Source organism: Lithobates pipiens, unplaced genomic scaffold (assembly GCF_037356315.1).
Source record: "Lithobates pipiens isolate NorthernLeopardFrog02 unplaced genomic scaffold, aLitPip1_a1.2 Scaffold_10, whole genome shotgun sequence".
NCBI classification, from domain to species: domain Eukaryota; kingdom Metazoa; phylum Chordata; class Amphibia; order Anura; family Ranidae; genus Lithobates; species Lithobates pipiens.
The window spans coordinates 87,405,942-87,420,806 of NW_027507686.1; positions in this window are offsets into that span (position 1 = coordinate 87,405,942).

Consider the following 14,865-nt stretch of genomic DNA (forward strand, 5'->3'; position numbering starts at 1 on the left):
ATTACCTAATAAAGGTTTTAACCCCCTGATTGCCCCCTAGTTAGCCCTTTCACCCCCTGTCAGCAGTGATCACCATATTAGTTGCACAGGTGACGCTGGTTAGTTTTTTATAGCGTCTGGGTACCCGCCGTATATTACCTAATAAAGGTTTAACCCCCTGATCACCCGGCGGGTCACGTCAGGTTTTAATGTCAGGGTCAGCGTCAGTCCCAGGCAGCATCAGATTAGTGTCAGTAACGCTAACACCCATGTATACACCATACACCTCCCTTAACAGTATAGTATTTGAACGGATTAATATCTTTGATCTGATCAGATCTATACTGGAATTCCCCAGTAGTTTAGGGTTCCCAAAAATGCAGCGTTAGCAGAATCAGCCCAGCCTTAGTGGAATCAGCTAGCATTTAGCCCTTCCACCCAGCCCACCCAAGTGCAGTAGCAATCGGTCACTGTCACTTACATAAAACACATAACTGCAGAATTCACTGATCCCTGCGAAAGCTAACAGTTTTTTTGGTAGCGATTGAAGCAGTCACTGTCAACCAGTCGCTCTTTTTGCCTGTGAGTTGCACTGGTTGTACCTGTAAATTTATAGGCCAAAATGTCCAAACAGGGGCCTACACGTTTCTGAGCATGACAGATGAGAGTGAAGAGGAAGTCACCCAATTGTCAGGTTCAGGCTCAGAATATGAACCGGTAAACAGCAGCGACACCCTGACAGACAGCGGTCCCTGAGTAAGGGATGGAGTAGTGGTCCCTGCTAAAGTCAGGCATACCTGACCCAGTTCTTCTTCTGTTGTTGAGGTGCAAGAACCGCAGGGCTCTCGTATGGAGCAGAGAGCCAGTACTAGTGCCGTTCATCCTTCTGGTGAACTGGCAAGCACCGACCTAGTACACCCTGGTCATACTTCCTTCACTGCAGTATCACGTGGTGACATGGCGAGTCTCATAAGTGCAGTTCAAGCTGGTGTGGTGGCTAGCGTCCCCACCCTGCTGCCACCAAGAAAACTAACACATGCCCGTCGAGCCCAAAGTGCCCTTCCTGCAGAATATGCCAATCCTAATTGAGAGCCAACCACTTCTGCAGCACCCTTACTTCCCCGATTCACTGGCCAACCCGGAATTCAGGTGGAAACAGTTGATTTTATGCCACTTGATTTTTATTTGTTGTTTTTCACAAAAGATCTCTATAGATCTATTGTGGACCAAAGCAATTTGTATGCTGGTAAATTAATCGCAGCTGGCCCCCAGTTGACCCTTGCCAGAGATTGGAAACCTATTACGGTTTCCGAATTTAAGACCTTTCTGGGCTTATCCCTCCTCATGTGCATAACTAAAAAAAGTGAGTTGCAGTCATATTTGTCCACTAACCCAATTCACCGAATGCCCATGTTCTCTGCATCCATGACCAGGGCCAGATACAAGCAGATCTTGCGGTTCATGAATTTTAATGACAATGAACTCTGTCGTCCTTGGGGTGACCCTGAATTTGATCGACTCCACAAAATTTGGCCCCTCGTAAACAACTTCAACCAACAGTTTGTAGCCTTCTTTACTCCCGATCAAGTTGTCTGCGTTGATGAGTCCCTGATTAAAATTTCTGGCCGCTCATCTTTCAAACAGTATCTTTCCAGCAAGTGTGCCAGATACAGTATGGGGTCAAGATGTATAAGCTCTGTAACGGCGCAACAGGCTATACGTATAGTTTTATGGTTTACGAGGGAAAAGATGGTCACGTGGACCCCGAGAACTGCCCAGACTTCATAGGGAGTGCTGGAAGATTGTTTGGGACTTGGTGTTACCCTTATTTGGAAAGGGGTGCCACGTGTACGTGGACAATTATTAGTCACTTCTTTTACCATGGAATTGGTGCATTTGGCATCATGCGATCTAATCGCTGGGGCTTACCCCAGCAGCTTGTAGAGTCCCAACTTAGACTGGGGGAGAGAGCCTGCTTTAGAATTAATAATTTGCTTGCAGTGAATTGGAGGGATAATTGGAATGTTTTTGTTCTGTCTTCCCTTCACGCAGATATGACAGTCCAAATTCCAATGGTGACTGGTGTTGTGGACAAACCCCTCTGTGTCCACAAATACAACCTTAATATGGGAGGGGTAGACCTCAATGATCGGTTGATGGTGCCGTGCTTAGTTGCCTGTAAGGCCAGACGGGGGTACAAAAAAGTGTCTGTACTTATTCCAATTGGATCTGCTGAATGCTTATGTGCTATACAAAGTGTCAGGACAAACTGTATCCTTCCTTAAATTCCAGGAAAAGATCATCACAGCCCTTATGTTTCCAGACATTGCCGTGGACCAACTTCCCAATCCAAATGCAGTGAGCTGGCTGCATGAGAGGCATTTTCCGTATGTCCTCCCTGGTACCCCTATCCAACGATCACCCCAAAGAAGACGTTGTGTCTGTAACAAGCATGGATATATGAGTGACAAAAATAGTTGAATAAAATAATAAAAAATAGTCGTTTTATTGTTCTCTCTCTATTCTCTCTCTATTGTTCTGCTCTTTTAACTGTATTTTTTAACTGCAATGTTTTATTGTTACTATGTTGTATCATGTCTGCTTTTCAGGTATGTAATTATTTTATACTTACTGTGTTTTATTGTTAACCATTATTTTCTTTTCAGGTATGCCATTCAGCTGTAGCACTGATTTATTTATCTTGACAGTAACAGCGTTTGCTCACGATACGTAAATCAGCGACTCCAGCGATGTAGGAGGTGATTTCACCACCACAAAAAAAAAAAGCATATATGCCGAAGCATAATTAGCTGCTAGACTGCTTTTACAAGCCGTGGGAGGGAACGTCCCCCTCCCCCCACCGTCTTCCATGGTTTTCTCAGGCTCCATTGTCCCATTGGGGAACTTGAGAATGCAGCCAGTTGTTCCGCCAGCTGACCATAGAGCTGGTCGAAGACCAGAAAAGCTCCAATTATCTCTATGGCCTAAGAAACTGGAAGCTACGAGCATTTCATGACTTTGGTTTCGCCGGATATAAACAGCGCTATTGGGAAAGCATATTATCACACCAATCTTGATGTGGTTAGATGCTTTGAGGGTAGAGGAGAGATCTAGAGTCTAATAGACCTCAGTTTAAAAAAAAAAAGAGTAATGCTGCGTACACACGATTGGACTATCTGGCAGACCAGAGTCCGCTGGACAATTCGACCGTGTGTGGGCCCCGGCGGACTTTTTCTTCCCAAAAATCTGGCGGACTTTGAAAGAAGACTTGACTCAAAATCATCCACCGGACTAGGTGTTCCGGCAGACAATCCGCTCATCTGTGTGCTAGTCCGCCGGACTTTCCAAATGAACAGACTAGCCCACACATGGACTAAAGTCCGTTCATTTTGAACGTGACCTCAGGTACGATGGGACTAGATAAGGAAGTCAGTGTCACCGCTTTCATCGGCGAGATTGACACCTTACAAGCCCCATCGCCTGGTATGGGTTTTAAGGGTAACCCCATGCCAACAAACGGCGTTGGGGTCCCCCAAAGTCCATATCAGACCCTTATCCAAGCACGCAGCTCGGCCGGTCAGGAAAGGGGGTGGAGACGAGCGAGCGGCCCCTCTCCTGAACCATACCAGGCCACGTGCCCTCAACATGGGGGGTGGGTGCTTTGGGGAAGGGGGGCGCCCTGCGGCCCCCCCCACCCCAAAGCACCTTGTCCCCATGTTGATGAGGACAAGGGCCTCTTCCCGACAACCCTGGTCGTTGGTTGTCGGGGTCTGTGGGCGGGGGGCTTATCGGAATCCGGGAGCCCCCTTTGATAAGGGGGCCCCCAGATCCCGGCCCCCCACCCTATGTCAATGAGTATGGGGTACATCGTACCCCTACCCATTTACCTGAGGGGAAAAGTGTCAATAAAAAAACACACAACACAGGTTTTTAAAGTAGTTTATTAGGCAGCTCCGGGGGTCATCTTCTTTGTCGCCATCCGGGGGTCTTCTTCCGATTTCGGGGGCCTTCTTCTGACTTCTCTGCGCTTTCCGACCTCTTCTCCCCCTCTCCGGTTCTTCTGCAGGGATCCGCCGCTATCTTCTTTCAGCTCTTTTACTAGCGTTGGCCCAGTCTTCTCATTTGTCGTCTTCGTTGCCGCAGTCTTCTTCTTCCTTCTTCTCTTCTTCCGATGTTAACACGGCACTCTCTCCCACTGTAAAGCCGGGGACACGTTGCGCAGCGACTTATATAGGCATAAGGGGTGGGGTCACCAGGTGATGTCACAGGGTGACCCCACCCCTTATGATGTCACAGCCCCAGGGGAATGCTGGGGCCCTGGTCCGTCTCATCATGGTGGCCGCCATCTTGGGATCCCCATGCAAAACGGCACAGACATTCTGCGGCTTAATCCATGGGTGTTGGTCTGTATATAGCGATCTCCAATTGTTTTGCTTGCTCCAGGGTGTGTTAAGGTGCCGCTGTGGGTCAGGATCTGTGTCTCTAACACTCAGGATTTCAGTAGGAGATTTCGTCCCAGCCGGAGCTCTCATTCAGTGCTGTTTACATGTCCGCCGCTGGCTCCGCCCTTGGCGGTTTTATTCTCATTAACTCCAGCGATGGAATTTTTTTTATTCTCATTGACACCAATGATGGGCTTTGGTTTGTGCTCATTGTCACCAGGGATAGGACTTATCTTCTACTGACACTAGTGATAGGACTTATTTTAGCCCACTGACACAAATGATGGGATTTATTTTACTCTCACTAACACCAATGATGTACCCCCATGCCCTCTTGGCAGCACACTTCGCACACCTAATTTTTCTTCTCAAGCTCTTTGAATTATTTTCAATTGTGTGAAATGATATTAAATGATATATACTTAATGAGAGCCTCACATTAAATCTGAATAAAATAGCATTGCTCTTAGTAAACAATATGGCCAATATAAATAAAGATCACCTTGGCAACGGGGGTTTCCCCCTCTGATGCAACAGGGGTTTCTCGAGACGTGTCAGAGGGGGCGGGGTCACCAGTACATGTCAAGGGTGGCCCTGTCCTTGGTTATTTAAGAACTGTCATCCGAGTCGCATGTCATTCTGCCGGGTGGCTCTTACGGCGGCTGTATCGTTCATAGATCATAGAAGGATTACATCGCTGGAATTTTTTTGTTTTGTTTTTATTAAAGGACTTCTGTCAAGCTGTGTGTGTGTGTGTGTGTGTGTGTTTTTTTCCCTTTTCTGTCACTTTTTGGGGTGAAATGGTAGGAGTACAATGTACCCCATTACCACTTCACACGGGGGGGGGGGATCTAGGAGTCCCCTTTGTTAAAAGCTCTGTACAGAACTTCCTGTCAATTCCTAAACTGAAGCACACAAAACCATGCCACAGTTATGAATGGACAGAGTCAGTGATTGGTACAGACCACTGACTCTCCATTCATAAAAAAGAAGGGGCTGGAAAATGGCACATTTACTGGCCCATTCCCCATTCTCCGTCCTGACAGATCCCCCACAGCAGCCAGCAGGAGAGGGGAAGAGGGAACCCAGTAGCACTGCAGGGGACAAGGGGTGATCACACAGGGGCTGGAGAGCACACGGGGACAGTGGAAGAAAGCTGGATAGGTGGAGCGGTGGGGAAGACTGCATATAAAAGGAATTGATATCTTCTTTGAATTTTACTGCCCCTCCCTCATCCTGGCACCCTAGGGTGGGTTAGAGATGGATGGTTAGAGATGGGGGTTCCCGTCCTTAAGGGAGATGAAGTCCTGGTGCCCAGGGAAGATGGTGTCCCTAGGGTAGATGTGGTCCCTGTCCAAGGGTGAAAAGCAGGCCCTGTCCCCAAGTGAGAGGGGGTCCCTGTCCACAGGGGAGATGGGGTTTTTGTTCCTAGGAAATAGGAAAGATAGATAGGGGCCCTGTCTCCAGAGAAGATAGATGGGGCCCTGTCTCCAGAGAGGAAGGGGCCCCTGTCCCCAATGGAGATGATGGGGGCCCTGTCCCCCGGGGAGATGAAGGGGTCCCTGTCCTCAAGGGAGATGAAGGGGTCCCTGTCCCCAAGTGAGAAGGGGCCACTGTCTCAAAGGGAGAAGGGGTCCCTGTCCCCAAGCTAGAAAGGGTTCCCGTCCCCAGGAAAGATGGTGTACACCCTGCCCCAAAATAGAAGGGGTCCCTGTCCGCAGGAAAGATGAGGTCCCCATCCCAAGGGAAGATGGTGGGGGCCCTGTCCACAGAGAAGGTGCCTTTTTGCCAGGGAAGATGATGGGGGCCTTGTCCCCAAGTGAGAAGGGGTCCCTTTCCCTAGGGGAGATGGGGTTCCCGTCGCCAGGAAAGATGAGGTCCCCATCAACAGGGAAGATGGTGGGGGCCCTGTCCCCAGGGAAGAAGGGGTCCCTGTCCCCAGGTAAGATGATGGGGCCCCTGTCCTCAGGGGAGATGATGGGTCCCTGTCCCCAGATGAAATTATGGGGCACCTGGCCCTAGGGCAGATGATGTGACCCTGTCCCCAGGGGAGATGATGGGGGCCCTATCCCCAGGGAAGATGGTGGGGCCCTGTCCCCAGGCCAGATGATGGGGGCCCTGTCCCTAGGGGAGATGATGGGGCCCTGTTCTTAAGGGGGATGGGGGCCCTGTCCTCAAGGGAGATGGGATCCTTGTCCCCAAGTGAGATGATGGGGCCCCTGTCCCCAGGGGAGATGATAGGTCCTGTCCCCAGATGAAATGATAAGACCCCTATCCCCAGGGGAGATGATGGGGGGCCCTGTCCCCAGGGAAGATGATAGGGGGCCCTGTCCCCAGGGGAGGAGGGGTGTGGTATGGGATGGTGTGTGGGAGATATGGGGTCATCTCACTGGGGTTCTGTTCCCAGGGGAGATGATGGGGGGCTTGTCCCCAGAGGAGATGATGGGGGCCCTGTCCTCAAGGGGGATGGGGGTCCTGTCCCCAAGGGAGATGGGATCCCTGTCCCCAGATGAAATGATGGGACCCCTGTCCCCAGGGGAGATGATGATGGGGCCCTGTTCCCAGGGGAGATGATGGGGGCTTGTCCCCAGGTGAGATGGTGGGGGACCTGTCCCCAGGGGAGATGATGGGGGGCTCTGTGCCCAGGGAAGAAGGTGGGGCACTATCCCCAGGGAAGAAGGAGTCCCTGTCCCCAGGGGAGATAAGGGGGGCCTGTCCCTAGGACAGATGATGGGGGGTCCTGTCCCCAGGGGAGATGATGGGGGCCCTGTCCTCAAGGGGGATGGAGGCCCTGTCCTCAAGGGATATGGGATCCCTGTCCCCAGGTGAGATGATGGGGCGGTGTGTGGGGCATATGGGGTCATCTTACTCAGCATAACCAAGCTGCAGGACACTCATTCATGGTTGCCTGGGCTCCCTCCAGCAACAGCACAGACAGGGTGATCAGTAGCATTACTTCAAGGCAAGAGAGATCTGTGTATGATGGGGGAGGAGGTGGGGACTAGCAGACAAGCCTGCAGCATCCTCTGGCTCTCATAGGGCTGCTGCACATGTGTACTTAAACTTCCTTTGCAAGGGAGAAGTTTGCAGAGCACCTACGGAGCACTGCAGAAAAGAATGGATGCAACTCTGGCTGGGGAGGACACTGAGCTGAGAGGTGCTGCATTAAGAACATGAGGAGCCAGACGAGGACACGGGCAGGGAATCCAAAACATAGCAAACGGTGTTGTAGAGCAGGGAGCTCTGCTACAGAGGTGGCTCTTCAATTAGGCAAATTAGGTGGCCGCGAGGCCCCTGTGAGTGTGAGTCCTTAGACGACCACCTAATTAGAGAGCCGCTTCTGCCCTCACCCCACTTATACTTACCTGAACATTGCGATCCAGTGCTGTGCATGAGTGGTGTCGCTCTCCTGGCTTTGTCCATCCCCCTGGGGATATCAATAGCAACGGGACCGTTGGCTCCTGTCAATCAACTCCAGTCACGAGGGGATGGGGCTGAGTCCCACTGCCTGTGTCAATGAATACAGCAGCGGGGCTCGGGAGCAAGCCCGCACGAGAGCACCCATGGGAACCAGTTCCATATGATTAAGCTCTAAGAAGGGGAGCGAAATGCACTGGGGGCATGGCCTGGCAGGAGCTCAGGCTGAGGTTGTCATTTCACTACTGTACACCTACATGGATCTGCGGCATCTAGAATTTCCTCCTCTCTCTATCCAGGAACTGATTTTCTATTGGGGGCTGTTGTATATGACTCCACCATGTGGCAGCATTGCGAGCAACACCCTGAGAAACTGTGTCGAAGGGACATAACAGGGGCACCAGCAAGAGAGGAGGGGCCAGGAGCATGGGACCTGAGAAGAGGAGGACGAGCCCCTCTGTGCAATTTTATTGCACAGAGCAGGTAAGTATAGAGATCTTTGTTATTAATAATAAATTAAAATTCCTTTACATACGTTTTAATTGAACAAACTGGGAGTGCAAAATTTGGTGCAACTGTGCATAGTAGTCAGTCAGTTTAAATCTGAAATCAGTTTCTGATTTCAGTTTTAATAAATCAACCATATCCTCTGATTGGAGTATTGGAGAGCACGACTTAACCACCGTCTTCCCACCTTGTCCAGTGAGAGAACTCTTTGCAGTTTTTGAGAAAATATAATGTGATCTCTGAATAGTGCAGAGTGACAAACCTCCTGTGTTCACAATTCAGCAGGGCAGTCGATCAGCACAGGATTCGAAAGCTAGTGGAGATCACTAGAGTAACATACTCACCACAATATTGGGGATGCATTTTCTGGGAATAAATGATACTGTAGTGTTTGATCTCTAGATGTAAAAATTACTAATGATGGTCCTATTCAAACTGGTGATTAAGCACACATGAATGAATACTGAGAACATGTTCACTACAATATTTGGGGGGGTTGATAACAATACTGTAATATTGATTTTTACATTTGAGAATGGCTGTTTTGGGGGCCTATTCTAACTGGGGCTGTGAGCTGTGCCCAGATCCTATGTCGTGGGGATGGTCTGTAATGTTGTTTAGGGCACTGGGTTGTGCATGGGCCCTTACCTCAACACTGTGTGCAGCGTGCTATACAAGTTCAGGGCAATGGTCCGTTTTCCTATGGAACCCATATCTTCTGAGGGTTTTACCACCATGACAGAGGAAGACTAAACCCTATATTGGAAACCTTGTTGTGGAACAAAAAAAAAGTGGCCTTGTATACTTGTTTGACACATGATCACTTTACAGTGTGAACTTTTAAAACTTGGGGCTAAAATTTAACCACACAAAGCTTAGTCTTGTGTTGACAACCAATTATAAATCATGAACCACTATATCATAGGGTAAGACAGTGCTACACACATAACCTCTTAATTATCTGTGCATCACATGTATATTATCAAGACAATTCAGAAATAAACAAGTCCACATATATTTCTTAGTGCTCTGTGCCTTGGTAATAAGTCCACACCTAAATAATGATCCGTGCTCTTATATTAGTCCACATGTGCTCTAATAAAGAAAAAAATCCCTGTGAATTGGACCACTCTACCTCACACTACACTCACCATATTTTAACTGACTCCTTACAAATGACAAGAAAGTCAAGATGCGCTTTTTGGTGACCTGATGTACGATAAAAATAGATCCATTTTGAACTTCCACTCATGTACCATGGCCAAGGTCTTCCTTCCAAATGCTCAATGCAATTCTCTGCCCCTTTAAGACCTCTTGACCCTTCAGACCGTGCTCAAGGGGATAATTACTCCAAACAAAACATGGTAAGTTAGGAGAAGAAGGAATGCCTCTCCTAGTATAAACCAGTTTTATTAGAACCCCACACATACAAAGATTATTGCACTCACAGGGTAAATATTATGAGAATTTTACACAGGAAATGCTGCTGGGCCCTTTAGCATGCGCGCTATACAAGGTGTTGTACTGGAAGACATGCTCTACGTGTTTCGGTACTGGCACGCAACTTCCGCAGGAGCACTTTTATAATTACGGTCACTGACACCAACAATTGGGTTTATTTTACTCCCACCATTTCTATAGTATATTCCCAGGCCATACTTTGTTTAACCCATAGCAAAGTAAAGGGAGAAAGGTAGCACACTACAGACCATACATCATGAGGCAACACTCACTTTATTGTCTACACCCACACATGGGAATTTTTCTTTTAAATTATTTTAAGACCGGCAGCAGGCTCCCCATGTAGTGCACCACCTTCTCAATCTATTCAAGGTGTCACAATGAATTATTTTAAAATGTTGGCACTATGACTTTTTTAGTTTTAGTGCCCACTGATGCCCATTATAGAATTATATTTTGTAATTGCAGACTGGTAATGTAAGGGACATACTGCTCACTGACCACTGCACTCTGTATGATTCAAATGTCAGGTAAGGAGTTTAAATGTCAGCAAAACAGTTCGGAAGAGTTACAGACAGTTCAAAAGCAGAAAACACATACCACAAGTAGGGCCATTGGCAGAGCGGTGCACCACAGATGTCCGCAGGGCAATAAGGACTAGTGTAAGAATGGAGTAGGTTAGAGCAGACCAAAAGGTAACAGAGTCTATTAAGTCTAGTAAGTCCCGGGCAGACAGTGGGGGGGGGGGGGGGGGGCAGTGGCTGCATATGATGGACATGGTGATTGCATACGATGGGGCACAATGGCTGCATTTTATGGGCACAGTGGCTGCATTTGATGTTTTTTCTTCAGAATTTTTCAGTTTGTTTGCACCCCCCAAAAATTTTGAGCAACAGCCGCCACTGCCCCCCAGCACATATCTAACTCTCCCCACTCCCCGGCTAGCACTAGCCCTCTCCCCAGGACGTATCTTATCCCTGCATTCTGTGTAGAACACTCACAATTCAGCCACGTGCACTGTTTGCTGTGGCGAGCTATGTGTCACATTACTACTCTCTTTCAGGCCAGCAAAAGTGTCCCAGGTCTTTTACAATCTTATAGCGTATACCTCCCCCCCCCCCCCCAAAAAAAACAAAAAACGCCACTGCTAAAGTCTTTGGGTTTGGCTTGAAGAAAAGGTGGCAACCCTAAGTACAGCACCTCCAAACAATGTTTTTTGGAGCAGTCTCTACTCCTCTGTTAAAATGACTCAATCTCACCTAAATAAAACACTACCTAAAATATTGCATCATTAAAAATGGCAGAATGTTCATAATATATTGAGAACAATATAGAATGTCTGTGCTAAAAGGCTTTTTCATGCCAGGCACTGTTATTGCAGGTCTGAACAGGAATCTGATAGTTATATAACATCTTATAGCTGTCACTCATTGCAGTCCTGCTGAGGTATGAATAAGGGAGTTTCCTTACTCAGCCCAATGTACATTATTTGTATTAACTTTAAGGAAATTACTCTCAGCGCAGTCTACCTCTGGAAAATCTCATGATTCAAACATCCTCCCTTCTCTGATCTATTACATTTACACTTTTTGGAGGTTTTATATTTAATGGGTTTATGTGGCTGAGTGTAATTGCACAAAGTTCGGTCATTAGTATAGACATACATACTCATTTCATCTGCAAGATATTTATATTGTTATTTCCTTTTAATATTTGCATAGATTTAACTAATGACTTGTTAAGCATGTCACAGAAATTATTCACTGCTTGATCGAAACTATGTCAATTTATTGAAAAAGAAAATGGAAAATATAAACTAGAGATAAATTTCTAGCATAAAATTTGTTTGACAATTTACAAGTATAGCAAGTTTAATTTAACACACTGTTTTTATTTAAATTAAAATGTTTTTTTCTTAAAATACAAAAAAAAACAAAAAACACATCTATACCTTCAAATACCAATCATGTTTATATTTAAATTAAACAAAATATAACTTAAACAATAATTTAATGAAATGGAGCAAAAGAACTGTTGAAATAAATTACATAGTACAAATTTTACTGGTTTCAAACTATTGGTTTGTAAACTAAAACAGTGAATAATTAAAATAGTCAGTAAGAAGAAAGCATTATTTGGTTTATGTAATATTTCTTATGGTTTGTTTTCACGAAATAAGTTGTGATTTAAAATATTTTTTTCTGGCACAGTCAAAATAATAGAAATGAAAAAATACATTGTTCTACAAAGGAACCAAGCAGGTTTACCTTTTTTTTGTCAAAAGTGGAACTTACGTTTATATGGTAACGGGGACCAGTTTTTGACAGGTTCCCTTCTCCACTTCCGGGAGATCGGGCTGCAGCCCCCAACTCCGGAAGTTCGGCCCCCCTCCTCCTTCCCCCGCCGCCGGGCCAATTGGAAAGCACAGTGCGCTTCGCGCATGCGCAGTAGGGAACCAGCTGTGAAGCCGAAAGGCTTCACTGCTGGGTTCCCTTACCCGGGAGATAAGCTGATCCGAAGGGGTGCTGACATTGTGGGCTCCCTGGACAGTTAAGTGCCCTAATATTAAAAGTCAGCAGCTACAGTATTTGTAGCTGCTGACTTTTATTTTTTTTCACCTAGGCAGAACCTCCTCTTTACTTGAATAAGCTGAATTCAGAAGCTGGTTGGCTACTATGCACAACTAGATATTGCACTCTATAGTTTTAGTTAATCAACCCCATAGTGTCCAGAAATCAATTTTGGTGCATTGAAATGCATTTTGTCATTCAAATCAGCTAAACTAGGTCCTTCAAAAACACAGAGCATTTGAAAATGCAGGGAAGCATGTGTTGGATAATGTGTGGTAATACATCCTATTGAATGCAATTTTAGGAAACTAAAGGAAATATTAAGGCTGGCCATACATTATACAATTATCTTGTACAACGTGCCTTTAGATTTACCAAACCCATATAATATTAGGTCAAACCTAAACAAGTTTTAATTTGTACATAATCAGGCAGGCCCTTGTACTACATAGTTGAAGGTAAATCTAAAGAATGAATAAGTAAATTGTATGATGCATGGCCAGCTTAAAACCCCTGTTAGTATTTCCATTTTGTATGCTATTGGGGAGATTTCCTATTACATAGACAAAATGGGAGTTAAGAGAAAATCTCTCCATATTAAAGCTGCCCATACACATTTTGATTTTTGTCTATTCAGCCTGCAAGCCGAACGGAAACAAATCTAACAGATTCCTACATCCACATTTCACAACATGAGTAGAAGATTCTCCTGCTGTGGCTATTGTACGTTATCAGTGCCTGCATCTGATTGGATGCAGGTGCTGCTTGATTGATACATTTCCACCCAGCTCCTTCGATTTTTGTCAGGTGGGAGGGGGCTGACAGGGCCACCCACTGAGCGAATTTCAGCCAATTCATCTAAATCCACTAATTTTGTTTTGTGTATGGCCAGTTTCAGGGAAATGACCCCAGTTGTCACCAAAACAAGTGGTGGATTTCTCCACTATTCCTCTTCTGGCAACAAATCAACATTTTGGATTTTCACTCACTTACTTCACTCACTACAGGTCCCGATGACATTGGTTATCAGGATTAATAGAGAGGGCAAACAATAAAAAATGGGGTTCTAACCCATCATTATTCTAACCAAAATAAGTGTCGCTTTAGAGACATTTTAATGCATGGCCTTGTGAGTTTGTAGATAGGTAGGTAGGTAGGCAGTTGGGTGGGGGTGTAAAAACATGAATAAACTGCCTTGCCACTTTTGTGAACTGACAAAAAGAAAACAAAAACCAGGTCTGCTAAAGTTACGTGTAGTGGGTAATGTGTGGGATTGTCCTCTAACCTCTGATACAGTATATAAACAAAAAATATGGGTCCCCACAGACAGTTAACCCCGAAAAAAGTGAGGCTCGCTGAGGAACAAAAAGCCTCTAGTACATAATTGTTTTTGTGAACTGAGCAGACAGGGCAACAGTTGAAAGAATGAAATACTTCTGAATGTGTTTTATTCTTCTGTTGACTTGCTAGTAAGTGCCTTGTATAAAGTCTGTCGCTACTCAGGAAAAAGATTGCAGCAGGTAAATTAGGAATATCACTGGATGCACCATTTTACCCTCATGTTACCCATCCATGTACCAGGATGTGTCAGTAAAATGGTATTAATATAATTCAGAGTTAAAGTTTACACAGCCTGCAAAGGATCAGTGAAAATGACAGCATACCTTGTTGAATTCATTCAATTTGCCAAACATGCCCATTGAAGTCAATAGGACTGGAGATTCTTGGTTTCCTGGTGAGTGCCTTGAATTATTTTATTTTCATTTTTCACATTATATCCTGGACAGTAAATAATGTTTTGACCTTTTTTGGCATCTTAGCACTGCTGATCTCCTCCAGCCATTTTCATTCACTTCCTATTTACATTCACTAGCTTCTGTATCATCATTGCTCTAAACAGGCTTCTTTAAGAGCAACACCGATGGTCCACAGATGTGCAATATGTATTGGCATGGCCAGGGCAGCATTTACTCTGTAACAGGAAGTAACCGAACGAGGACCTTCATGGTAGAATCACCAGGTATTGTTTTAAAGTAAGATGCACATATACAAAGATCAAAAACAACTTTTGAAATGACATTTAAGACACTGAAGTCCATGTAAGATTTTAGTGATTCAGTCTTAGATCTATTTGAAGTAGTACTATATTACTATTGAGTGGTTTCAAAAAGCCGTCATCAAAATTGATTCCATCATGCAGGTTTTCATAACTGCTTTCAATAAGAATCAAAACACAAGTCATTTACTTTAAACCACACTAACATCTGACAATGGTAAAAAAAAATTTTTTTTAAAAATTAAAAAAAAAAACTGTCAAAACAGTGTAACACTGTTTTTTTTTTTTTTTTGCATTTAAGTAGTTGAAGAATAATAGAACAGCTTTTACATTTTATATATATATATTATATATATATATATATATATATATATATATATATATATATATATATATATATATATATATATATATATATATAGAGAGAGAGAGA